We start from the raw sequence: 27328 nt of genomic DNA, 5'->3' as shown, positions 1-27328 counted from the left end.
TCATTTTTTCATGTTTTAATACAACCTTTGTTTCTTTTAACATGGTGAAATACAGATATGAGAGCAGAACACTTTGCAATAACAGTTTACATCTCAGAGTTATAGGAAAGGATCTTTCCACTCTTGTGAGACAGAAACTTCAGTTATGCTATATAGCATGCTTAGAATAGGATTTCTATAGAGGAGTGTTTCTCAGTCTTGACAACTTTACAATGTGTGATGTGTGGACTTCAGTTCCCAGAATCTGCTCATTTAAAAAACCCAATTACTGTACTGAACTACGGGGTGTGGGGCAAACAGGATGAGGGTTGCAAAGCAAATGAGACCACAACACTTGCAAGTAGAGCTGGCAGTTTGGGAAATATTCTTGCATGATGATATGCCTTCTTTAGAAGTTCTAGTACACCTTTTCATTTGTTTCCTGCCTTGAAATGGAGAGAACCTATGCTACCAACAATAACCATTGGGACCAGGGGTGAAGATCTGCAGATTGTAGAAAGAGGACTTGGTGGCACATTGTAGTCCCGGGACTACTTTGTACATGTCAGTCCTTCTCTTTTCTTGTCCTTCTACATACTCTTAAGGGAGTGGAGGGATTCAAATATATGAACAACTGGTTTTCTGTGTGGATGCTGCTTCCAGAAGTCCGTTCTGGGCATGGGCAACAAAAAATTAGCTCCTGGTTCTGCTGAACTGGTGCAAACCGGCTGAATCCCACCACTGCCTTAAGGTACTGTGTATTTGGCACTTTATTGTGTTAGGTACATTGTGAATTTCCTACCTAGTCTTTCTCTTTTCCATGGGAACATGCACAGTCAGTGGTTTCTATTCTGGGGCATGGTGACACTATGGCATGTGAATACATAATGTAGAGAATGATTAAAAAGATGGAAAACTGAAGTAAAATCTCTTCTTAATTCAATAGAAGCACTTGAGTAGCCAACTGGAGATGTGGAAGAGGAGTGGGCAGTCTGAAGATATTTAAATAAACTGTGCACTGGTGTGGCTAGAAGTAAATATTACATTGGAAAATGGGGGTTTCTCCCTGAGAATAAGTATATTCACTGCAAATGTGACACTGTTCCAACAAAGCAGTAGAATGAAGGCTACTGCTAAGCTTGTAAGCCGCCTTGAGTCTTCGGAGAAGGGCGGGATATAAATGGAATTAAAATAAAAATTAAAAATTAAAAACTATCTACTTTTTACAGTGTGCTCTGGGACCAGCTTTGCCCACAGAATGGCTTGCTGGTTGGAAGTATCTCTGCCATTAACATGGTCTGGTACTGGGTTTGAATTATATAAATCTATATTTTATGAAAGTTTTTTTAAAATATATATATATTAAATTTTAATATTCATCCGGACCTCTCAATTCCTGGCAAATAGATGGGGAAGAAATGGAGGTAGTGACAGATTTTATTTTCCTGGGCTCCAAGATCACTGCAGATGGGGACTGTAGCCAAGAAATTAAAAGACGCTTGCTCCTCGGGAGGAAAGCCATGGCAAATCTAGACAGCACACTAAAAAGCATCAGCCTGTCAGCAAAAGTGTGTATAGTCAAGGCTATGGTCTTCCCAGTTGCAATGTGTGGCAGTGAAAGTTGGACCATAAAAAAGGCTGAGCACCAAAGAATGGAGGCCTTTGAACTCTGGTGCTGGAGAAGACTCCTACTAGTCCCTTGGACTGCAAGGCGATCAAACCGGTCAGTCCTAGAGGAGATCAACCCTGACTGCTCTTTAGAAGGCCAGATCCTGAAGCTAAAACTCAAATACTTTGGCCACCTAATGAGAAGGAAGGACTCACTGGAGAAGAGCCTAATGCTGGGAAAGATTGAGGGCAATAGAAGAAGGGGACGACAGAGAATGAGGTGGCTGGATGGAGTTACTGAAGCAGTAGGCATGAGCTTAAATGGACTCCAGAATATGGTAGAGGACAGGAAAGCCTGGAGGAACGTTGTCCATAGGGTCGCTATGGGTCGGACACGACTTCACAACTAACAACAACAACAACAATATATTAAATTAATAATTTCCCCTTTTTTAGTTCCTGCATTTCTGACACAAGATGTGATGAGATGTAGGGGAAAACATCTTCTTAGTAATGCCCATATTCACAGGCTGTCTTATAAATCTCCTTACCGCTGATCAGACCTCCAAACCATTTTTATACCAGAATGTAGGATACATGTGGAAGCCACTGCAGTCTTGAATTACCCATCAATACAACTAAACTTTTTCTGCTTTTCTTTCAATTGTAAGAAGAAATATGCTCCGAGTCACCTGAAAGGTTACATGCATTAGTGGCAGATGGGATTTGACTTCATGAGTCATGTGTTATGCAGGTCACTATTACCAGGCTGTGGCTAATATTCTTCCTGTTTGATTTGTGTAGTGACGTTCCATGCCCTTTTGCAGATCACCATTATCTTCTGCACCATTAAACTTTGAAATGCTGGAGGTTATTGGTGGAATATTTTTTTTCTTTATGGACCCATATGTTGAGAGCTAAGGGTTGGCTATTATCATCAAAGGAGACTTTGGAACATCCAGTAAAAAGACACATTTATAGCTGGTGCAAGGCTAGGCTATAAATTAGATACATCCAGCAGAATTTCCTTCTCCTTGACACCACTTATTGTGCCCAAATAATGTAATAATAGGCAGTGTTTCAGCTAGAACTGTAGGACTTCTTCAACCCAAATTATTTCTGAAATGGTGACCAATGCCTTTGGGGGAAAAATATCAGGTATCCAATTTAATGACTTTAATGAAAGTTTGTATGGATTATGACGTTCTAAAGTTGCCCATATCTGTCTACCGCGAAACCCCTTTTTAGAGAGGTTGGATCAAGGGTGAATTATTTTACTCAGGTTATTATTCTCCAATCATCCCATGCTTAAATTATTTCCATGTTTGTGAACATAGCCAAAAATAGTTGTGATCAAAAAAGTGGGCCCATTTTCACACACATCTCTTCTATTACACAGCATCTCTTTCTATAGGTTATTTATTTATGAGTGATTTTCCACTGACATAGTTAATTTTGTGCATATTTCTTCTCTAATGCAGTTTTGTGTGTGTACTTTGCTTTCTATTGTATGTGCATACATGTATATACGTATGTGTGTCTCCATTTGTGAGTCTGTTTGAATTACATTCTTATCAGGGAATTCTGAAATGTACTACTATATTTGGTTCACAAATAAATCTTGAAAAATGCACTGAATAAATTCAGAAGAACATTCATGGTGATTCCTTTTTCATTCTTAAATTTGGGTTCAACACTATCCAGAAAAATGTTGCAAAATGAATGTCTCCTTTACCATTCCCAATAGTGGAAAGAATCCAATGGAGTCTTTATCATTTTCTTACTTCTGCTTATGTGTCTCATTGTGTAAATGACATTGCAAACTCTCAAGTGAATGTTCCCTTAGTTCATCCTTTTTCTTTGATAAAAATGGATGAGGACTGAGATTAAGCTAAACATTTCAATTCAGATAAAAATGAACCACAGCTGAAACTTTGAAAAATTGTCAGTCTTTGTTCATTCTGTGAATGAGTCAAATTTCCTTGCAATAACAAGAATATACCTTTCCAGCACCTTCTTAGTGTGCAGGATGCCTTCCTTAATCCAGACTACTTGAGATCTAGTGGGACAGATTCCCAGCTTGTGTTCAGAAGCTAGATGTAATTTGCAAAGTCAGAGGCCACTTTATTTGCTTAACTGCTTCATCTTGTTGAAGAGAACCAGTTGAATGGTTTCACACTAGAAAAGCAATCTTCTCATGCTATAGTAATCATACTTAATACTTTAGTAAAAATACAAAAATATAGAATCATAGATTCCCAGGGCTAGAAGGACCTTGTAGAACTTGCACTCCAACCCCTTCCTAGGATATGAATCCTTATATTAATAGTGAACAAATAGTTTCTTTCTATACATTACTGTTCCTATTCATGGGGGGGGGGAGAGCAACCCCTTTCGAAATGGAAAAAAAGCTGTTACACTACAATTTACAAAAGCAGGTAAATAGTCATTGATGGCTATCCTACTGTGAAGTTGTCTGCTGTCTTCAGAGGGGTTCAACCAAGACCAACACTCATGCTAACAGACCAAATGAAGCTTTTAAGTCATTTAATCTCAATCAGACACTTCAGAACTTGTTATTCGACTACCAGAATTACAAACAACAGAACTGTTTTCTTTTTGCCATCTAAAATTGATTTGAAAATAGCTAGTAATTTTTTTCAAGTGACAAAATTGCACTATTCAATTCTAGAGGGTTTTTTTATCTGAACAGAGTTTTGTTGAAGAATAAGTACTTTATCCAAAGCATTTTAATGGATATATTCTGACCACGTGAATATTTTTCATTGATAGCATGCAAGAAGTCAACTGAAAGATTTCTGTCCAGTGACAAAAAAGGGAAAAGGCTTAACAGTGATAGAAAAATCTGTTTAGTTAGAGCCAACACATATTCATGACATCAGGCTTGGTAATTAGGTTGCAATCATTTTGTCTCTGTTCGGGGGGACATCTTCAGTGTGATTTGAATTGTGTTTGGCTTGTTTGGAATGTTGCTTCTGGTATTTCAGTTGGAGTAACTCTCTTGCTTTCAGTGATTTGTAGACGGGGACAATGTCAATGTATCTGTTCATTGATTGGTTGGTGGAGAACCAGGCCGCAAGGATTTGTCTTTCTCTCCTTGACTTTGCTTGGATTATAATTGTGGTCCCGGTTAGATCTTCTGAAAAGTGTCCTCACACAGCTTTATGGCATTTGGGGTGGTTGCTGTGGAAATTGAGGATTTAGTATCTCTGTGTTGTCTTTCTATATATGGATGTTAGAAGTTGGCCATTACTGGTTCTGGTTACAAGGATGTCCAGGAATGGCAGTTCATTGTTGTTCTCGGTTTCTATCATAAATCAGATTTCTGTGAAGACGTTGATTTTTTGGTAGGTTTGGTCGATTTGGTTGTGCTTGATTACCACGAAAGTGTCATCCACATAATATGTGTTGTTAGTTGCGAAGTCGTGTCCGACCCATCGCGACCCTATGGACAATGTTCCTCCAGGCCTTCCTGTCCTCTACCATCTTCTGGAGTCCATTTAATGCTCACGCCTACTGCTTCAGGGACTCCATCCAGCCACCTCATTCTCTGTCGTCCCCTTCTTCATTTGCCCTCAATCTTTCCCAGCATTAGGCTCTTCTCCAGTGAGTCCTTCCTTCTCATTAGGTGGCCAAAGGATTTGAGTTTTAGCTTCAGGATCTGGCCTTCTAAAGAGCAGTTAGGGTTGATCTCCTCTAGGACTGACCAGTTTGATCGCCTTGCAGTCCAAGGGACTCGCAGGAGTCTTCTCCAGCACCATAGTTCAAAGGCCTCAATTCTTTGGCGCTCAGCCTTTCTTATGGTCCAACTTTCACTGCCATACATTGCAACTGGGAAGACCATAGCCTTGACTATACGCACTTTTGTTGACAGGGTGATGTCTCTGCTTTTTAGTGTGCTGTCTAGATTTGCCATGGCTTTCCTCCCAAGGAGCAAGCGTCTTTTAATTTCTTGGCTACAGTCCCCATCTGCAGTGATCTTGGAGCCCAGGAAAATAAAATCTGTCACTAATATATTTATTTATTTTTTTTATTTTAATTCCATTTATATCCCGCCCTTCTCCGAAGACTCAGGGCGGCTTACAAGCTTAGCAGTAGCCTTCATTCTATGTATATGCCTGCTTATTAGGGCTTTCATACACCCCCCCAAGCGGCATTATTACAAAGTCAGCTTATTGCCCCCAACAATCTGGGTCCTCATATACCACATAATATACCCATAGCTTATTTGTGGGAGGATAATTTCTTCGATTCTTTGTATGATGACTTCTGTGACAGGCCAGATATGAGGGATCCCATAGGTGATCCTTTCAGCTGTTTGTAGAACTCACCTCAAATTTGAAGTAGGTGGTTAGGCATAATTGGAGGAGTTGTCATGTGTTTTCTGTTGTGAGTGGTCCTCTTGTGGATGTGTCTTGTCTAGAAGTTCTCTGATTAGGTTGTCTGCTAGTTTTAGGTCTATTGAATATGAATAATGCAGTAACATCAAATGATATCATACTTTCATCTTCGTCGATATGAAGGAGTTTGAGTTTGTCCAGGAAATGCACGGCATTGTTTATGGAGTATTTGTTAATCATTTATGAGGTGTTTTAGGTGTTTCCACATTTCTTTCACAAGGTTAAATGTGGGTGTGCCAGGGAGTTAGATGATCGGTCTGAGTGGGTTTTTTTCTATGTGCACTTTCAGGAGACCATAGAACTGTGCTATGTTTGAAGCAGTTGCTTTCATTCTCTGGCATTCCTCTTTGGTGATTTGGTTTATTTTCTGTAGCTTTTTTAGAGTGAGAGTACTACTTCAACTGAAATACTGGAAGCAACATTCCAAACAAAGTGAACACAATTCAAACCGTGCTGAAGATGTTCCCCTGAATGGAGATGAAACGTTTGCAACCTAATTACCAAGCCCTGAGATCCAACCAACAGCCCAGCTATAAACCCTACAACTAATATTCAAACACACAAACACACACAAAAATATATAACCAATCTATCGATCTACACATCAGTCTGATAACAATTGCCTATGTTATTTTATAAATATAAACTTAAGATTAGAATTGCTATAATTCAAATATAAAAGCAATACAATAGGAAGAAGACATGATCTATAAGATGAAATAAGACTTATAAAAAGAATATTTTGTTTTTAAGAGATAGCACAAAGATCAGTAGCAGATAAATAATAAAGATAACCAGACAACTCATGACCCATTGAGTCATCCTTTTTTTATACAAATTTTATTGATTTTCTAATATTACATTCACATATTTGAAAAGCAGCGTGGTGGCTGGGTAGTAGTAATTCAATTTCATACAGATACCATTAGTACAGATTTCAGATTGCTACCATAAACATTTCCTCTCTTTTTCCTTTCATATATACTATATTGTAAATTAAAAGACAAATTTTATCTTATCAATCACATAGAAAATAACTTTCTTACATATATCCAAAGATTTAGTTTACACATTTTCTAGTTGTTTTAACATACAATCTTTTAGACCTATTATTATTATTATTATTATTATTATTATTATTATTATTATTATTATTATTATTATTATTATCATTATCATTATCATTAATTTTATTTGTATACCGAAGGACTCAGGGCGGTGAACAGGGCAATACATGTTAAAAGACAAAATACAAAAATTAAAAGAAATTAAACAAATGCCCACAACTCTTACAATAGATTAAAACACATTAAAAATAATAAAAACCCAACCCCATCCCATCAGGCCAGGCCAGCTTGTTCGAAGAGATACGTCTTTAGATCGCGCCGGAAGGAGCGCAGGTCGGGCGCCATCCGGAGCTCAACCGGAAGATGGTTCCATAAATCCGGTGCACCCACAGAGAACGCCCTCCCCCTGGGGGCCACCAGTCGGCATTCTTTGACCGGTGGCACCCTGAGGAGGCCCTCTCTGTGGGAGCATACTGGGCGGAGGGAAATTGATGCCGGCCGCAGGTGCTCCCCAAGGTATTCTAATAGATTTTTCAGTTTTAATTTCCACTAACATTTAGATTTAACGTTCGATATTTATCATTCCCCAAAATTTTAATATACTCCCAATTCATCTATCATCATTCCTCACAAAGTCTAATATTCAAAATACACATCCCGTCTACTTAACTTCTCACCCTCTATGTCAACAAATTAAGGATACAATACGATATCCTTCCTTTTTGCTAGTTTTCAGTTTTGTTTTTTTTAAGTAATAATCAGTTTCTTTTTATTTCAGTTTTTAATACTTCCTCTCTCTTCCTCTTTGTATCTGCTATTTCTTGCTTAAACTAATAATTTTCGTTTTTAACGTTCCATATAGACCTATTTATTACTTTTAACAATAAGTTTTTAGCTTATCTACATTGTTCACCCTTACATGACCTTTAATACATAAATCAATATTCAAATGAGCTATTAATATTTATACTGCTAAATTTTAATGACCAATTTTTTTACCTCAGTTCATAACAATGTCTTGTGTTAAACATGCACATCTTATCTATTTAAGTACATTCTGTTTTAGATTTCAATAAGATGGTTGAAACTCCATTCTTCTTGAGTCTTATTCTGGCTTTTTTCCTTTGCCAAATCACCTTCCATGTCCTTGTTTTGGGGTCATTGAACCAGTCTCCTTATAATATCATGTATATTAATTGATATTGGCAAAACCATCAGGTCACTATTTTTTTGAGAGGACTTGTAGCTTTAGTGGATTGTCTCTTTATTCTTCCATATCAACGTGGTTGTTCTGAATTGTTTATCTTCTCATCCAACCGTTCTTTTTCTAGATCCTTTAGTTCCTTCTGAGTTGTATAAGAAACCTTTTCCTCTTTACAAGTTTTTGATATCTTTTTTGAATTTTCAAATGTCAGTATTTGTTGAATAGTAGATTCTTCTGGCATAGTATTTAAATGTTTCATTTTTTTCTGTTATATATGGATGGGTCTTTAGTTGTAGGCAAGGTTTGGGCTTTCATATCTAGGCTGTCTTCTTGTTCCTTCACATAGTCTTTTATTATTTCATTGGTTGTGGTAAGAGTTTGAATTAGTATTTTCAACATATAGGGAGTTTGTTGATCTTCATCAATCAGGAAATTTTGTTCCTGGTCTTCTTCCATTTTGGTATTTTAGACTAAAGGGTTTACACTTAGAAAATCCAAAAGAGAGAAAAAAGTTTTTTTTTTCCCCCAAGGTAGGGAACACAGAGCCTTTCACAGCTGTTGTTTCAAAATTCTCATGGTTATGTATCTTATCTATTTCCCTGGGCAGTCATCCAGGACCCTTTTAAAGTTTCCCTTTGAGTCCCAAAGTTATTTTAAACTTTTCAGTTTTTCTTCTTTCTTATAAGAAAAAAACCCAAATTTCAACAGAAGTAGACAATGAAAAATAAAAAAAATAAAAGATCTTTTAGTCCACATGGTTTAAGAAATAGAGTTCCAATTGGGATTCAGTTACTTTTTCAATGTTTAAAATGCCCCTGGGTATTAAGTCACCACTCTTTCTGGAGGGAGGGCTAAAGTCCCCCTTCCCCTGCAGGGGGGGGGAATGCTTAGCAGCTTAAGGAGGTACAGAAAGTAATTAGGGTGTAAAAGAGGTAGATCTCATCCAGTCTCTTCCGTGCTGCTTTAAGAGTTGCCTGGTGGAAAATGTGACTTTGGCTGTTCACAGCCTAGGGATGAGCCATAATGGCTGGTCCTTTTGTCTGCTGGTTTGGAGGGATCGCCAGATCAAACAGGAGAATTGCGGCTCTCCCGTGATCCAGTGAGTGCCCCTCCTTACTGGTCACCTCTTTGGGGTGACTTTCAGCCCTTTTCAGGGGGCCCCAGTGATGCAAAACTGGACAGGGGAGAGAAAGCAAGTCTCCCAGCAGTCCCTAGTGGGGTTATGCCTCTCCCATCTTCCCTTGCATCACACAACCTACATCTGTCTGGAAAATGTAGTGTAGTTGGAACTCATGATTGTGTAACCATGGCTATCTGCAGCAACTTTGCAGCAGCCACAACATTTCCAATAAAACTGATCTGGAGAGCCTTGAATTTTCAATCCCATGGGAGTAATGTGTCCATTAGACCATTTGAACTAGCTTTCTTCAGCAATTGTTGGCCTATGATGCACCATTTTGCCAAATTGTAGGTTACAGACAGATAAACAGGAGAGTTTTAGTAATATATAGATATAAACCTGGCTTCATCCTTTAAACACCTTTACATACTATTTCAGACACAAATAAATTAAATCTACAAGGCTAACAATAATGCCAATGTCATTTGGTGAAGGTCATCTTTTACATTAATGAAGGCAAGAACATACCCGTTGCTATAAAAGTCTTTAATATAAAATCTATCTCCCAGATGTTATATGGTTCTCGGATATGTGCATCTAATCATTTAGTGTCTTTAGCTGTTTTCTTGTCTAGATTCCTAAGAGCACTATTCTAAGTATCTTGCTACATTTCTAATGCGGCCCTTCATTTAGAAACTGGGATGTTTTCCCAGGAATCTACATTCTGCATATGCCAGGTCTATTCGTAGCCCAAACTTCACTTTGCAAACAGAGATGAAATTAATTACTAGTTAGATATCACAGGTATCATATTATACCCAAATTCAATTTCAATTACCCTTGAGCTAAAATTAAAACAAGTGTGGATTGTCTCTCACATTTTTTATCTGCTTTGCCTATATGTTTCTGGATGGGTAGGAGGGAGAAAAATGAGGATATTCATGTAATTGAAGCATGAGACTAAATAAATAATTATAATCAATTCTAATGTTTATAAGAGCTGTAACAATTAAAAAATAAAATTTGCTTTCAGGCTGTAGGAATCCTCTTGCTTTCCTGAGTGACTATAGATTTTATCTGAGATGGATGGATGGATGGGAGAAAGGTTGGAAGAAAGGCAGGGAGGAAAGAAGGAAGGGAGGGATGAGAGAAGGAAGCTGATTATATAAATTTTTGGAAATTATGTTTTAAAGAGCTCAGTTTCTATTTACACACACACACACACACACACACACACACACACATACACACACACACACACACACACATAATCAGTATCATCAGCAAACTATTTTGTGACAGACTAGTTGCAGGAAAAGTATTTTGAAACTATTTTGTAAGAAAAAGATATCAAGGAAATTCCATAAGCCACAGATTATATATATACACCAAAGCAATCCATTAAAATGAATAAAATTACTTCATGTGGGATGAGTATAGGTAAGCCTAGTGTGTTGTTGTGCTAGGATACATTTGTTCTGCACATTTTCTCCATATTAGCTATGGGTAGGCTTTAAAAGAATACAAATCTAATGAATATAGAATAGTATGACCAAATCACAATTCTATCAATTCCAGTACTCATAAGCTTATGTGACTGTCCTCAACAAGGCTGTGGAGACATTCAATATTTCCCATGGAATTGTCAAGTTGTTGTTATTTATTGTATTCTCTCCTGGTATTATATGTTTTGTCAGTAATGGGACAGGAACATGTTTCTTGCTGGGTAGAAAATGCAGTTTTATAATGCAGACCATTTGCTTTGTAAATCTAGGAGGTTTTGTTTTTTTTAAAAAAGGAATGATGCAAAGAAGAAAGAGAATTTAGGAAAAAGTAGTACAATTTTACCTTTTAACTAAAATAATCCAGCTAAATTGTGCCACAATACCATCATACCCCAAATTTAGCAGCCCCTATCATTCCTTGATAGATAGCTATTATAATAATAAATTACAAAAAAAAAATGCTTTACATATATTTACAGATCAATGCTACAGTATGCTATGGATATATCTTATTCCATCCTTTCTATCCATCTTTCATTCCAATGTCTTTAGATCTATAATTCATGTTTTCTTCTGGTGCACAATTCAGATTATTGATACTCTATATATGTATGTATGCATTGATGCATGTATTGATTACTATGTTCTTATGGACCACAACCTGGTCATGGATTCTCAGGCATGCGTCCATTCCTTCTTTTTTACCTCCCCAAACAATGTAACCTGAAAAAGTTTTAGTAGATTGAATAGAAGAAGCACTTGCCCATCTTACTTAGCTCCCTGTCTCTATTGGACCTGCCAGTGGGTTCATTTACTAAGTAGCTACTGAGACCCACCTAGCTATGGCCTTCAAATCTGTTATTGGAAAATAACAGATTTTTTAAAAGGCATTTAGGGTTTTTTTAAAAAAATTATAAGTTCATTTTAGTATACTACAAGGACATTTTTGACACTGTCCTTTTCTTTTTCTTATTCAACTTCTCAATCTAGGCCCATGGTGGTGAACCTATGGCATGGGTGACACAGGTGGCACGCAGAGCCCTCTCTGGGGGCACACACATGGTCGGCCCAGTCCTAGGCCTTCAGCTGGGTTTTATAAAACCTTTTCGCTTTAAGCCTCTGCCGGCGTGTGCAAAAAAAAGGTTCAATCAATCAATCAATTTCAACTTCTCACGGGAAAAAAATGATTTTGCAAAGTTGGAATTGATTGATTGAACCAGTCTGCCATTACCACCACAGCCACACCCACCCAATGGGTCACGCCCACCCAATGGGCCACGCCCACCCAGCACCCGATGATACATAAGTGGGTTTTGGGTTGCAGTTTGGGCACTCGGTCTCTAAAAGGTTCACCATCACTGCTGTAGGCTGTAGTCTGGAATGTTTTAGCACTAGTTGGATCTGACCCAGTTTGGCCAACATAAACTATAGGCTGCCTGCCAGAAACTAAGATGATGTTTGATAAACAATACTCCACCTGCCTCCATTGCTCACAGCTCGGCGGATGCCTTAGTGGAAGCCTGGGAAAGGGCAGCCACTGAGGCACTCGACCGGGTTGTACCCTTGCGGCCCCTGACCCGGCGCAGATCCCAGCGAGCTCCATGGTTCTCCGCGGAGCTCCGGGAGATGAAGCGTCGGAAACGGGGCCTAGAGAGCTGCTGGAGGTCCAGCCGATCTGAACCCGACCGATTGCGGTTAAGAACCTACATTAGGTCTTATCTCGCAGCGATGAGGGAGGCGAGGTGTAATTACTTCTCCACCCTCATCGCGTCCGCAGATAATCGCCCGGCCGCCTTGTTTAGGGTGACTCGCTCCCTTCTTAATCAGGAGGTGAGGGAGGATCCCTTGCAGGGTCGTGCCGAGGAGTTTGGTCAACATCTGTCGGATAAAATCGCTCGGATTCGGACCGGTTTGGACTCCAGCTGGGCAGAGTCTGACGATCAGGACACGGGCGGTCTTGTCAATGTTATCTGGGAGGAGTTTGATTCTGTGACCCCTGATGAAGTGGACAGGATTATGGGGAAGCTGAGTTCCACCACATGTTTATTGGACCCGTGCCCTTCTTGGCTGGTTTATGCAGCTAGGGAGAGGACACGAGGCTGGCTCCAGGCGGTTATATCTGCTTCTTTGAGTGAGGGTTGTTTCCCCACCATCTTGAAGGAGGCGGTGGTGAGACCTCTCCTCAAGAAGCCTGCCTTGGACCCAGCTGTATTGAACAACTTTCGTCCAGTCTCCAACCTTCGCTTTCTTGCGAAGGTTGTTGAGAGTGTGGTGGCGCATCAGCTCCCTCTGGTCCTGGATGAAGCGGATTATCTGGACCCTTACCAATCGGGTTTCAGGCCCGGGCACAGCACGGAGACGGCATTGGTCGCTCTGGTGAATGATCTCTGGAGGGCTCGGGATAGGGGGTATTCCTCTGTCCTAGTCCTATTAGACCTCTCGGCGGCTTTCGATACCATCGACCATGGTATCCTGCTGCAGCGTCTCAGGGGATTGGGAGTGGGAGGCACGGTTTTTCAGTGGTTCTCCTCCTATCTCCTGGGACGCTCGCAGTCGGTGTTGGCAGGGGGGCAGAGGTCGACCCCTAGGACTCTCGCTTGTGGAGTTCCTCAGGGGTCGGTCCTCTCGCCTCTCCTGTTCAACATCTATATGAAACCGCTGGGTGAGATCATTCGTGGTTTTGGAGTTGGGTATCATCAATATGCTGATGATACCCAACTTTTTATTTCGACCCCAAACCACCCCAGTGATGCCCTCGCTGTGATGTCCCGTTGCCTGGAGGCGGTTCGGGTCTGGATGGGGAGGAACAGACTTCAACTCAACCCTGACAAGACTGAGTGGCTGTACATTCCGGCTTCCCGAGACACCTGGGATGTTCCACCTCTTTCTATGGGGGGTGAGCTTTTACCCCCTGTGGATAGGGCTCGCAACTTGGGAGTCCTCCTAGATTCACGACTCACTTTGGAGGATCACATAGTGGCCGTGACTAGGGGGGCTTTTGCCCAGGTTCGCCTGGTGCGCCAGTTGCGGCCCTATCTGGACCGGGAGGCCTTGTGTACGGTCACTCATGCGCTCGTGACCTCTCGCCTAGACTACTGTAACGCTCTCTACATGGGACTTCCCTTGAAGACTACTCGGAGGCTCCAACTGGTACAGAATGCGGCCGCGAGAGTTGTCTTGGGAGTTTCCCGGTACTCCCATGTTACACCTTTGCTCCGTGAGCTGCATTGGTTACCAGTTGTCTTCCGGGTAAGGTTCAAGGTTTTGGTTATGATCTTTAAGTCCCTACATGGCATGGGTCCGCGATACCTCGAGGACCACCTGCTGCCGGCGTCGACTCCCCTCCGCCCTGTGCGCGCCCACAGAGAGGGCCTCCTCAGGGTGCCTCCTGTCAGGGAATGTCGACTGGTGGCCCCCAGGGGGAGGGCCTTCTCTGTGGGTGCTCCGGCGTTATGGAACCAACTGCCGGTTGAGCTCCGGATGGCATCAGACCTCCGATCCTTCCGTCGCGGGTTGAAGACCCATTTATTCGAACTAGCGGGTCTGGCCTGATGGGGGTACTTGGGTTTTTTATAGGTTTGTTTTATTATTCTGGTTTTAACTTGGGCATTAATTTAATTATCTTTTAATGTTTGTACTGTTGTTTATATTTATGCCCTGTGAACCGCCCTGAGTCCCTTTGGGAGAAGGGCGGTATAAAAAATCTCAATAAATCTTAAAATCTTAAATTATTATTATTATTATTATTTTGGTAAAAAAAATGTTAAAATTGGTAATCCTGCTTTGCACCGTAATTACATGTGATATAAAATGAACAGGAGATAGTGATCTTGCTTTATCTCCAAATGGACTGAGTACATCCAGGACCCCTTCCTCAAAATTTCGGAATGACATTCAGAGTAGATTATGTCTATAGGATTAGATGGTGAAAAATGAATAGATGTGTGAATTTAGAGAGGATCTACAACCTCCACAGAAAAGAAATAAATAAATTAAATCATCAGGCCAAGAATTCTGATTCAGTGATAACTTTTTAAAAAATTTTTTGCAGGTGATAGGAAACAAAAAAACCTAACCAATTGAGAAGGAAAGAAGAAGAATGTTATAATACTTTGCTGGAACTCTTGGATGCTTTATTGCTGGAGGTTTTCAAGAAAAGATTGGACAACCGTTTGTTTGGGATGCTACAAGATCTCCGGGCTTGGGCAGGAGGTTGGACTAGAAGATCTCCAAGGCCCCTATGAGTCTATGATTTTCTTAATTGAAAAGCCATTTCTTCACATCATTTGGCAACACTAGTATTTGTTTGCTTATTTGTTTCCAAGCCAATTGGTCGTAACATTTATTTAATCTAAAATAACACCTAAAATTCTAGGTTCAGCTTTCTTAAAAGAAAGCAAAATGCCCAAATTCTCTTCTGTTTCTTTCAAGAATCTAAATCTTAAGCAACTTCACTGTTAGTAGCCTAGTATTTTTATTTTTTATTTTCAAAAAAATGGTGCATTTATAAGCATTGCTTGTAAGGAAATGCAATTATTATGGAAGTTCTATATTTGATATACATGATTTTTCTACTGGCTCGGAATGTGTATTCCACAGACTTTTATGTAATGTGATATTTATCCAAGAAGAAATGCTGGAATGAGGTCGCCATGGAAATCTTGGGGTTTTTCTAACTGAATCAGTGAAAGTTTGACTGACTAGGAAATTGACATTCTAGACATGTTTCCAAAATAAGGGTTTATGTTCTAAAGGGATAATTGAACCCAATTTCTGCAAAAGATTTGTGTTTTGTTGCACCAGTTCTCACTAGTTATATATCATAACTAGCAAGTGGATTTCCTGGATTTGATCATTTAAATGTGGTATTGCAGACTATTCTGCTCTATTATAGCTAGCTTCTCTATGTTAAAGGATTAATAAAAGAGCATTACTGAGAAGGTTATACTTGGTAACATTTATCTTGTTAAATCTCATTGTTCCTTGTTTCAGTTTCATTTAAAAAAACAGTTCTATCTCTTCCATCTCTGCTGTTAAATAGTTTCTTCTGATACTGCAAATTAATCACAGAGATGATAATCCTAAACCATCATTGCCTGCAGAATGCTTATATCAAGTATGAAAGGTAACACATGTTCCTCAATTCCACTCTGGCTCATATAAGAAATGAACATGAAATGACTCAGAAGTTGTCTCTATTCTCACTGCCAATTTGAAGTGCTATCACCCTACCCATAAGTCAAGCAGTGACTTATCAATTGAATGCCTGAGTCAACATAAATATGGGTGCTTGCAAAAATATGCATTTTTTCATTCTCCATTTAAAATCCCTCTGCGCTATATTCTAGAATATGCAATTAAATATATCTTTTTCTGTGTGTCTCACTTGCACTCCAGTGATTTCACTACTCATCCCAAAGATGCATTTGAGGAAATGGAAGATTACAAAGACCATCTAATTTGAGGACAGAATTATGGATTGTTGAATTCAGTACTCTCCTCAGAGTACTGTGGAGGAGCCATTTTACAGAAAAGAGTAGCTCATGTTTATCTTCTAATAATCATGCCATTAAGCATACTTTACACCAACATCATATTGTCTAGTACAGATATAACTTCAAGTATCATAATATTCAGCCAACATAGCCGTCTTGGTATGAATTCTGGCAGTTGGGATCCACCAGTTCTCAAAAGCAAAAGACTTCAGAAAATTATAGCTTCAGAAATACAATCCTTCTGCTTTCCAGGAATTTTGTAGTGTTAAAATAATTTATACTAAAATGATAGTGGCAAGGGAAGGAACAATAAGAATACACAGTCCACAGTACTGTGTAAAACCACTTTACCAAATTGGCTGTCAATATACTATGTACTGTAGGGCCTTAATTCTTGAATAAGAGATCATTCAAAGAATGATTTGGCTATTTTTTTTAAAGTGAAGATACTGATTAAAAAGTTTTGTTTAGAGCCAGAATACACAAATGGTTTGTTTACATTTTGGTAATCAGATTAAAGTTCTACAAGACAGCTCATTTACATTGTTTTCAAAGCAGTTGAACTCATATAAAAGCAACTGCATTCTTTGAAAAATAGACATGGACTTGACATCTTGGGAGCTGTCCCTGAGTGATAAAGAACTGGTAAATATGCATTATAATGAAAATGCTGACAGCTCACCTAGCAACAATCCTCTCTGTTATCTATTGCACAATGTATTAAACATGCATGCCACCTGATAAAATACATCCTGTGTTAAATCGATAAAATTTCTACTGACTAAACTAGACAAGGAACTGAACATGATAAACAAGCTTGAATATCTTGAATATCTGATCCATCCAGCAGATAAGTAAACTCTGCCACATGATACTGTACATCTGTGTCATGTTATTAAGGTTACCTTTTGCAGAGTAGCTTTCATCCAAACATAAGCTGGAAAATAAGGAGCAGGCTGAAACATAAAGAACTTTTAATGAACAAGCACATTGACTACAGTGGGTGGGGAAATAATAGAAAAGGAAAGTAACTCCTAATTTACACTATACTGTACATCCAATTTACCTTGTGCCAGGTCCAAAAACTTTATTATAACTTGCTAGTCCAATTTAGGAATCCTAAATTCTAAAATCTCTAAATTTTAAATTTTGCTTAACCCTTTCACAGCATATAGCCTGCATAAACAGGAGTAAACTGTAAAGCCCTAAATGGCATGAGTCCGGGTTACTTATGGGAGCACCTGCTGCCGGCATCAACTTCCCTTCGTCCAGTGCACTCCCACAGAGAGGGCCTCCTTAGGGTGTCGTCGGTCAAAGAGTGTCGACTGGCGACCCCCAGGGGGAGGGCGTTCTCTGTGGGTGCGCCAGACCTGTGGAACCGTTTACCGGTGGAGCTCCGGACGGCTCCCGACCTTCGCTCCTTCTGACGTGACCTAAAAACATATTTATTTGAACAAGCTGGCCTGGTCTGATGGGTTTAGGGGTATTTTAACATTTTGTATTAATCTATTGAATTGGGCTGTTGTATTTAATATTTTTTTTAATTTTTAGATATTGTATTTTATTGTATTGCCCTGTACGCCGTCCTGAGTCCTTTGGGAGAAGGGCGGTATAAAAATTAAATAAAATAAATAAATAAATAAATGATATGATGTATGAAAACCCTAAAATCCCCATAGTCCTCTCTCTGACAAGTTGCTTCTCTCCTTGATTAGTTTCCATCCATTGTTCTTCTCCTGCCTTCTGGTGCTTGGAAAATAAGTTGACCCCCCTCTTCTTTGTGGCAGCCACTCAAATACTGGAATATTGATATGTCACCACTAGTCCTTCTTTTCTTTAGACTAGCCACACCCAAATCCTGCAACCATTCTTCATATGTTTTAGTCTTCAGGCCTTTAATCATTCCAGCTGCTCTTCTCTGCATTTGTCCCAGAGTCTCTTCTTTGTTGTAATGTGGTGAGATAAACTGGATGCTGTTTTCCAAGTGTGATCTTACTAAGGTTTTATGAATTCATTCCTAAGAGTATATGAAACAAGTGTGTGTTAACCAGACCCATTATCCAATGCTGTGAGATAGGATAAAAAAAAATGTGATGAAAAAAACTTCCAAGACTGATCAAGTTGGATGACAACTATCCCTTTTTGGTAATAGTTATGGGAACAAATATGTACCTGGAAATGGGGAGGAGGAGGAGGATTCTATGGCACAAAAAAAACTAATATTAAAAGCTTGAGATGGATGGGAATTCCTAACAATTATATATTCTAGTTCTTCAATTAGAAAATAAAAACTAAACCCACAATTATAGTATGGGAGATACCATGCTTGGTAATAATACCTGCAAAAAAATATTTTGATAGACTGCAAGTTGAATGTAAGCCAGCAGTGACAGTAAGAAAGCAATACAATTTTAAACTGCTGTAGATCAACATAAGTATAACCTCCAAATCAAGGGTGGAAGCCATTCTACTCTGTGTTGCTTTGGTCAAATCACACCCACCTACATACTATAAGAAAAAATTAGGCAATTTCAGAGGACAGCAATGCAGTTGACTAGAGACTAGAAACAAGGTCCTAATACTACCGTATTGAGAAAGACAAATGCTATGGGCTATCATGTAGCTATTCAGCCACTTCCAACTCTTGATGACATGATCATTTTGCTACAAATGCCTGCCAGTAACTGCTTTTTACAGGTTTTGTAAACTCATCCTTGTATAATTAATGATAGTATACAACCCACATTTTCAAGTCATCTCTTTTTTAATTGCCTTCATTTTTTCCAAGCTTCCAACAACTCTTACTTTGTTCAAAGTATCTAAGCTTTAGTTTCATGATTAGTATTTCCACTGAACTGTCTGATTTTATTGCATCTAGTACTGAATGATTCATACTTCCTGCTATTCAAGATATCTCATTAATTTTTTCCAGCACTACAATTCAAAGGCATCAATTTTTCATTGTTAAGCCTCCAAATGATCCAGATTTCACAGCCATATGTTGCAACTAGGAAAGCTATAGACTTGACAATATATACCTTTATTGTCACTGTGGTGACAATAATATTTTATCTAGATTTGTCATACTCTTCCTCCTAAGTACCAGATGTCTCTTTATTTCATGCTACACTATAGTCATTTCCCTATAGATATTTGATCCTAGGAAAATAACATTTCTTGCTACATCAGCTTTTATTTGTCTATATGCACTGGGTTGGCATTGCTTTTTGAAATGAACAGAACTTTTTACATACTGAGTACTACACCAACTGCCACAGTTCTATCTTTGCCTTCATAAGGGATTTTTAAAATCTTCCTTCCAGCCGTACACACATCTGAGGGTTTTGATATTTTTCTCAAAAATATGATTTTCTATTTCTATTTCTTCTAGTCCAGCACTTCTCATGACATAGCCTACATGTAAGGTGACAGTATGCCATCTTGACACAATCATTACTCAATTTAGAAATGCTTATTTGCTCCATTTTCTATCCTCACTATTGCTTTCTGGACTTCTATATGTATTTTTCCCAATAAACATATTAGATGGCTGCTACATCCTAGTTTTTAAAGGCTATCTACAATTTGTTGTGGTCTACACAATCAAAAGTCTTTGTATAATTATTATTGTGAAAATACTGTAGATGCCTCTTTGGAACACTCTTATTTTTTCCATTATACATAAAAAAATTAGCAATAAGATCTTGGGTACCACTGCCTCTTCTAAATCAAGCTTGTATGTCTGCAAAGAATTCATCCATTAAATCAATTGACAGTCAAAAGATGTGATTAAAACTCCTTACAACACATTGACAGGTCCAGTCACAACTCCAGGTGGAAAATTTTTAGACCAAGTGAAATTCAAAAATGCTTATGGCATGCCATTTTGGTGAATCAACATTTAACAAATAATTTGAAATAACTTCCATTTACAACCATTAAAAAAAGAAAATCATAAAAAGAGTCAAACAAATCTAAAGACGTTCTTCCTATTTCTTTCTCCAGTTACTTTCAAAAAGTTTTTCTACAGTGATCTGCAAAATAATCCAAGGGAGCGAAAAGGTGCCTGATCCTTTCTCTTGTTTGTGAAAGTAGGACTGTGTCTTTTGCATATAGTAACACAGAGATAATTTTCATTTACCCACAACTGGTAAATCTCTCTAACTTGTTTAAATATACATTGACCAATGCAAGGGCAAGAATAGATATTTACCTTACTGCCTTTGTCATTTTAACATCTTGTAGAGAGTTAGGAATATGAGCTTAACAGAGATATGCATGCTTGATTTCCAAGGAGATAAAACATTTTCTATGTCCAAAATGTCCAGATAATGTTCAGAAGTAGCTCAGAGAGATACTTCCCTAATTGGCTAAACTATAAGGAGGAAGGGTATAACACAATCAGACTTGCAGCCAATCCCAATCAAAGTAAACTTTCCTGTGGAGTTGATTTCTTCATCTGGTCTACTTGTGAAGCTGTGAGGAAAAACTATCCATCTCACTTGACCTACTTAAAACATGAAATTACTTAAAGCTGGTATTGCTTAAGAATCTGACACAATATTTCAAAATACAAATAATAAGCTAAAAGCCATATAATTACTTGGAAGGCCTTGTATTTGTTATTGATGTGGGCCACAACAACTATTCCAGGAAAGGAAAGGAAAGGAAAGGAAAGGAAAGGAAAGGAAAGGAAAGGAAAGGAAAGGGAAAGAAAGAAAGAAAAAGAAAAGGAAGGAAGGAAGGAAGGAAGAAAAAGAAGGAAAGAAAAAAATATATTCAAATTATAAGAAGAAAATATTATTGTTGTTATTGTTGTTGTTGTTATTATTATTATTGGAGAATCTGGCCATTAAAGAAAGTATTTTATCAGTATTATTTAATTTGTAATTTTTAAATTATCCTATTTTCCCCCACCTGTATAGCTGAATTGGACAATCAATTACGAGGCCCATGCCATACCCCCATAAACGTTTTGTATATGGTTGTATGCGTATGTTTGGCTTTCTTCCGTCATGTTCTCATCATATGCTAAATCATCACCTTAGTCATCGTCTATCCACTACACGATAAAGGCCTCTTCCTCCTGTTTCCAACCTATACAGTCCTGACCTTTTTCTTTTTCTTTTTTTGCCAGTTGGGCTCACAATACTTGCTGAAGTCATCAATCCATTGTTGTTTTAGGTTTATTTGTAGACACTTTTATCAAGTGGGATCCATTTTATGACTGCCTTGGTCCACCTGCCATCAGTTGTTCTTGCTAGCTGAACAGCCCCTGTCCTTTTCAATTCTTTTACTTTCTTTTTTATACAAGTTTTAATGATTTTTTTAATATTTACATATATATGTATTTGTGAAGCAATACAGTGGTTGGGTAGTCAAAATAACAAATAACAATTTGTAAATAGTTCAGGTTGCATCAACAGGGATTCCCTCTCTGATTCCCTTAATTATCACATAGTCAAAATAGTCAAGTTAATACATTTGTAGTTGTAACCTAGTCAATTAACAAAATTTTCAATATATTTTCACTAATACATATCAATATCCTGTTTTTAAATTTTATCTAATTGCAATAGAATATTTTAGAATACAGTTTTTGATGATTGATGTAATATAGTTGTCATTAAATCAGGCACATATTTTTCTTCTTCCAATTCCATCTGGATTAGGTAGAAAGTAGTAGCTGGTGTTATGGTTGTCATTTGATTAGTTGAATTCTCAATAAAGTATATTTGAAGGCCTTTAGTGTCTTCACTTTTAATATTGCTTTCTTCAGGTGCTATTGCTTTTTGAGCTATAAGTTTTGTAGTTGCCATTGAAGTTTGGACTTTAAGATTCTCTGTAGGTTGCATTTGTTGTTCTTTGAAATCTCCTATTTTAATGTTAGTTTCTTCTATTTAGTTTTGGATTATCTTTTCCTCATTTAAAGTCAAATTTTGATTTGGTGGGTTTAACTTGTCAGATTTTTCTTGCAGTTTGGCTTCAATTTGCTCTGTCATTGCGAAAATCCTGTCCAGTATCAGTTTATAATCAAGTGGTGGGATATATTCATCCATTTCATTATTGTTTGCAGCTAAATCTTCCATGGTGGCTATTTTAATAATAGTCAAAGATTATCCACCTCCAAGAGTTGTTTTCAGTGCCAGGTGTTCCCACACTTATTTTTAAAAGTAATGTCAAGGACAGCTCTGTTATTCAGTCAGCTCTCACAACAGGAGAAAAATTTACTTTCTGTTCCAAGTTTCGCCACAAGATGTCATCAATAACATATAAAATACAATGTAAAATTTTCTTTTTTTCCAAATTAATATAAAACTTTTGTAGCATTAATCCAACTTTTTTTCTTTAATTCACAGCTTAGAGAGGAAATAGGGTAGTAGATCCCCACCAAAAAATAGGAGCTTTTTAGTAAATACAGATAAAATTACTTAATTTCTTTGCTGAATTACTTGATTTTCTTTAAGGCTTTAAGGCTTTAAGATTTGTTTCCAGAGTAAATATTCACCGTTTTTTCAAAAAGTGGGGCAGGAAATTTTCAGAAAAGTCCCACAGGAAAATAGTTAAGGGAGTAAGAAAGGTTAAGTCTCACCCAGGTCCTCCAGATTGCTTCTTAGTGCTAGGTAGTGCTTTTGGCTTTTGGCAGGGAGCAGCTTAATGATCGGCCATCTTTATGGCTGGTCTCTTCTTCTTCAGGCCAAAGGAGTTGTCCCGGATTCAAGAGGAGGGCTGCCGCCATTCCACGATCACAGGGTGATTTTTGACCCTTTTCAGAATCCTCCAAAAAAGAAAGAATGGATGGCAGGAAGCGGACTATTCCTGCGTGTCTGGAAGTGCTGTGCACACAAACCAGAAGCCAATTCTTTTACTTTCTTGATAATATTACATACTTTCACTTGTCTTTTAATCCATGTGCAGGTCCTTCTATTTTGTCTTGTAATTTTCAAAAAAACCCTCCCCCTATGCCTGAAGAGAAACGTTTTTGACCAGTGTGGTCTACGTGCTCTCACATATACTGTTGAAACATGGACACTAACCTCACAATCAATACAAAAGCTATGAGTGGTGCAAAGAACCTTGGAAAGATACATGCTCGACATTACATGACAAGATAGAAAGACCATTCACTAAATAAATAGCAATAATTCTAATTTGTATAAAAGAAGTGACATCTCTTTAGAGAAGTTATATACAGTACATATCTAAAGAAGCAAAATTTACCAAAGATTACAGAGGAACAGAGACAAATTGTGAGTGGGCCTATAAAATTAAGGGAAGTTTCTAAAGCTAAGAGTAAAACAGTAATGTTGCCTAGAGCAAATGGATTATCAGGTATTTATTATAGATGTTTTGAGAATTAATTTTTACAACTTTTACACAGAGTCACAGTTTGACTTTATAGACCGATATCATGATAGAAAAATAGCTATACATTGTTCACAATGAACCTAGCTGATAGACTGAAAATAATTTTTCAAGAATTTATTCATGAACAAGTAAAATAACGTATGGCAATAAGCTAGCATTTTGGTTGTAATATATAAATGGAACATTGGAATGATGATGATGATGATGATGATTATGATGATGATGATGATGATGATGGTGGTGGTGGTGGTGGTGGAAGGGACCTTGGAGGTCATCTAGTCCAACCCCCTGCTCAGGCAGAAAACCCTATACCATTTCAGACAAATGGCTGTCCAGTCTCTTCTTAAAAACTTCCAGTGTTGGAGCATTCATAGCTCCTGGAGGCAGGTTCTTCCACTGATTGTTTAACTGTCAGGAAATTTCTCCTTAGTTCTAGACTGCTTCTCTTTTTGGTTAGTTTCCATCCATTGCTTCTTGTCTTGCTTTCAGGCACTTTGGAGAATAGCTTGACTCCCTCTTCTTTGTGGCAACCCTGAGATATTGGAACACTGCTATCATGTCACCCCTCACCCTTCTCTTCGTTAAACTACACATACCCAATTCCAGCAACTGTTCCTTATATGTTTTAGTCTCCAGTTCCCTAATCATCTTTGTTGCTCTTCTCTGTACTCATTCTATAGTCTCAACATCTTTTTTACATTATGGTGATCAAAACTGGATGCAGTATTCCAAGTGAGGCCTTATCAAGGCATTGCAAAGTGGTATTAACAGTTCACGTGATTTTGATTCTATCCATCTGTTAATGCAGCCTAGCACTGTGTTTGCTTTTTTGAATGCTGCAGCACACTGCTGGCTCATATTTAAGTGATTGTCCACTAGGACTCTGAGATCCGTCTGACAGTTACTACTATTGAGCAAGGTGCTACTTATACTATACCTGTGTGTTTGGTTTTTCTTGCCTAAATGTAGAACCTTATTTTTTTCACCATTGAATTTCATTTTGTTAGTGCGCAATGTTCAAGTCTATCAAGATCCTTCTCTATCTTAAGCCTATCTACTGGAGTGTTGGCTATTCCTGCCAGCTTGGTGTCATCTGCAAATTTGATGAGTTCCCCATCTATCCCCTCATCCAAATCATTGATGAAGATGTTGAAGAGCACTGGGCCCAGAACAGAGCCCTGGGGCACCCCACTACACACTTCCCTCCATGTAGATGCAGTTCCATTGAGGACCACATGCTTGTCAGCCAACTATGAATCCATCTGGTGATGATGCTGTCTAACCCACATTATCAAGTAGTAGGTTGTGATCTACTTTATCAAATGCCTTACTGAAGTCCAAGTAAATTATATCCACAGCATTCCTCTGACCAACTAATTTTGTCATTTGGTCAAAGAATGCAAAAAGATTTGTTTGGTATGATCTGTTTTTGACAAATCCATGTTGGCTTTTGGTAATGACTTTGTTTGCCTCTAGGTGTTCACTGATTCATTGTTTGATTATCTTTTCCAGAGTCTTCCCAGGTATTGAGGTCAGGCTGATAGGTCTGAAGTTTCCTGGATCCATTTTTTTCCTTTTTTTGAAATTGGGAACTACATCAGCTCTTTTCTAGTTCTCTGGTAGTTCCCCAGTGCTTCAGGATCTTGAAAGATACAGTTCAGTGGTTCTGAAATCACATCTGCCAGTTCCTTGAGAACCTTGGGGTGTAATCCATCTGGTCCTGGTGATTTGAACTCGTCTAGGCTGGACAGGTGCTCACTTACCATTTTCTTGCCTACCTTAACTTGTATTTCTAATCTGTTTCTTATGGTACTGTTTTTGATAGGTTGGACTGTTTTTCCCTTTGTGTAAAAACAGATGCAAAAAATGAGTTAAATACTTCTGCTTTCTCCCTGTTGCTTGCCACCTTCTTGCCACGTTCTCCCACTAATGGACCAATCATTTCCGTAACTTTTTCCTTGGTTTTTACATGTTGAAAGAAGCTTTTTTTTGTTATTTTTGACTTTTGTTGCAAGCCTTAGTTCATTTTGAGCCTTAGCTTTCCTCACTTCATCTTTGCAGGCTTGGGCTATTTGTTGATAGTCAGCCTTAGTCATGTGCCCTCTTTACACTTTTTATACTTGTCCTGTTGTCTTTCAATTTATCAGAGAGTTCTTTATGCAGCCATGCTAGTTTCTTTTGAGAGCTGTTATTTTTCTTCTTCATTGGTATTATGGTAGACTGGGCTTTTATAATCTGACTTTTCAAGATTTCCCAAGCTTCTTGAGTTGTTTTCCCCTTGAGGATTCTCATCCACAGAATCCTTCCCAAGCTCTCTCTAATTTATTGAAATTAGCTCCCTTAAGTCCAAGACTCTAGTCTGACTGTGTTCTACTGCTTGTGCTTGCATAATGTTGAATTCCAATATTACACGATCACTCCCCACCAAGGTGCCTGTGGCTTCAACACCTTCTATCATTTCATCTCTGTTAGTGAGAATTAGGTCCAATATGGCTAATCCCCTAGTTCCCTTCTCTACTTTTTGGCAGTCAAAGTTGTCTGCTAGGTTTGACAGGAATCTGTTTTATGTTCTACTTGGTGCAGAGTTTGTCTCCCAGTTGATGTTGTGACTAATGTAACCAAAGCCTTCCCCTTTACACCACTCATTTAGCCACATGTTGAATTCTGCTATACGCTGGCCTTTTCCATTTTGTTCCTTATGCACTGGTAAAACCTCTGAAAAAGTAAGCCTACAACCTATCCTGCTAAGTTCCTGCCTCAAGCTCTGGAAATCATTCTGCACAGAGAGTACATCTTTTGGGGACAGATCGTTAGTGACAAGATGTACAATAGCATCCACATCACAGTCTTTGCTGGCATTCTTGACTATATTAAAAAATATGCTTCTTGTCCCTACTGGCAGTAGCACCCGGAAGACACCTAACCTCTTTCAAAACCTCTGTTTCCTTTCCTAAATTTACTTCTTTCATTAGTAAAAAGACAATATTTATTTATTGCTGACTGGAAATCATTTACAGACTTTTTGTATGAAACAGAAAAAAAGAACTTATGGTACATTTTTTGATGGTATAGTTTTGATGGTCATACAACATAGATTATAGAAAAAAATGTGTTGTACTTATATGTGCTATAAAAAATATCAGAAGCTACTTCTCTGAATTTTTAGCTCTTTCTTATCTCATTTTTCTTTTTTCTATTCTATATTAGTTTCTTTTACTTTTTTATCTTCTTTTATTATAATTTTAATAAAATCCATTTTTTTAAAAAAAGATTACAATAAATTCAAAGTCTTTAATTAAGGAAATATTTATAAGAACTGTCCATCCTTCCAAGTTCCCCTTTAGTTTCTTCTGATGCAGGATCATTTTTTAAAAGAAATTATAATTAGAGAAAGGATGGAGTCAGTCAGACTGATGATATTGCAAGTATTCATCTCTTACTTTCCTCACTGTGGCAGAGCGTTCTGCACCAAACCAATTTTCAGGTTGCCTTTGCTTCTTTCAATTTTGTGAGCTAAGGGAGTCAGCTCCCAACCTTAAGGGAAATTTTTAATTAGAACAC

Source organism: Vipera berus, assembly GCF_964194415.1.
Source record: "Vipera berus genome assembly, chromosome: 6".
NCBI lineage: Eukaryota > Metazoa > Chordata > Lepidosauria > Squamata > Viperidae > Vipera > Vipera berus.
The sequence above is the reverse complement of the archived record's forward strand: the minus strand, read 5'-3'. Positions refer to the sequence as shown.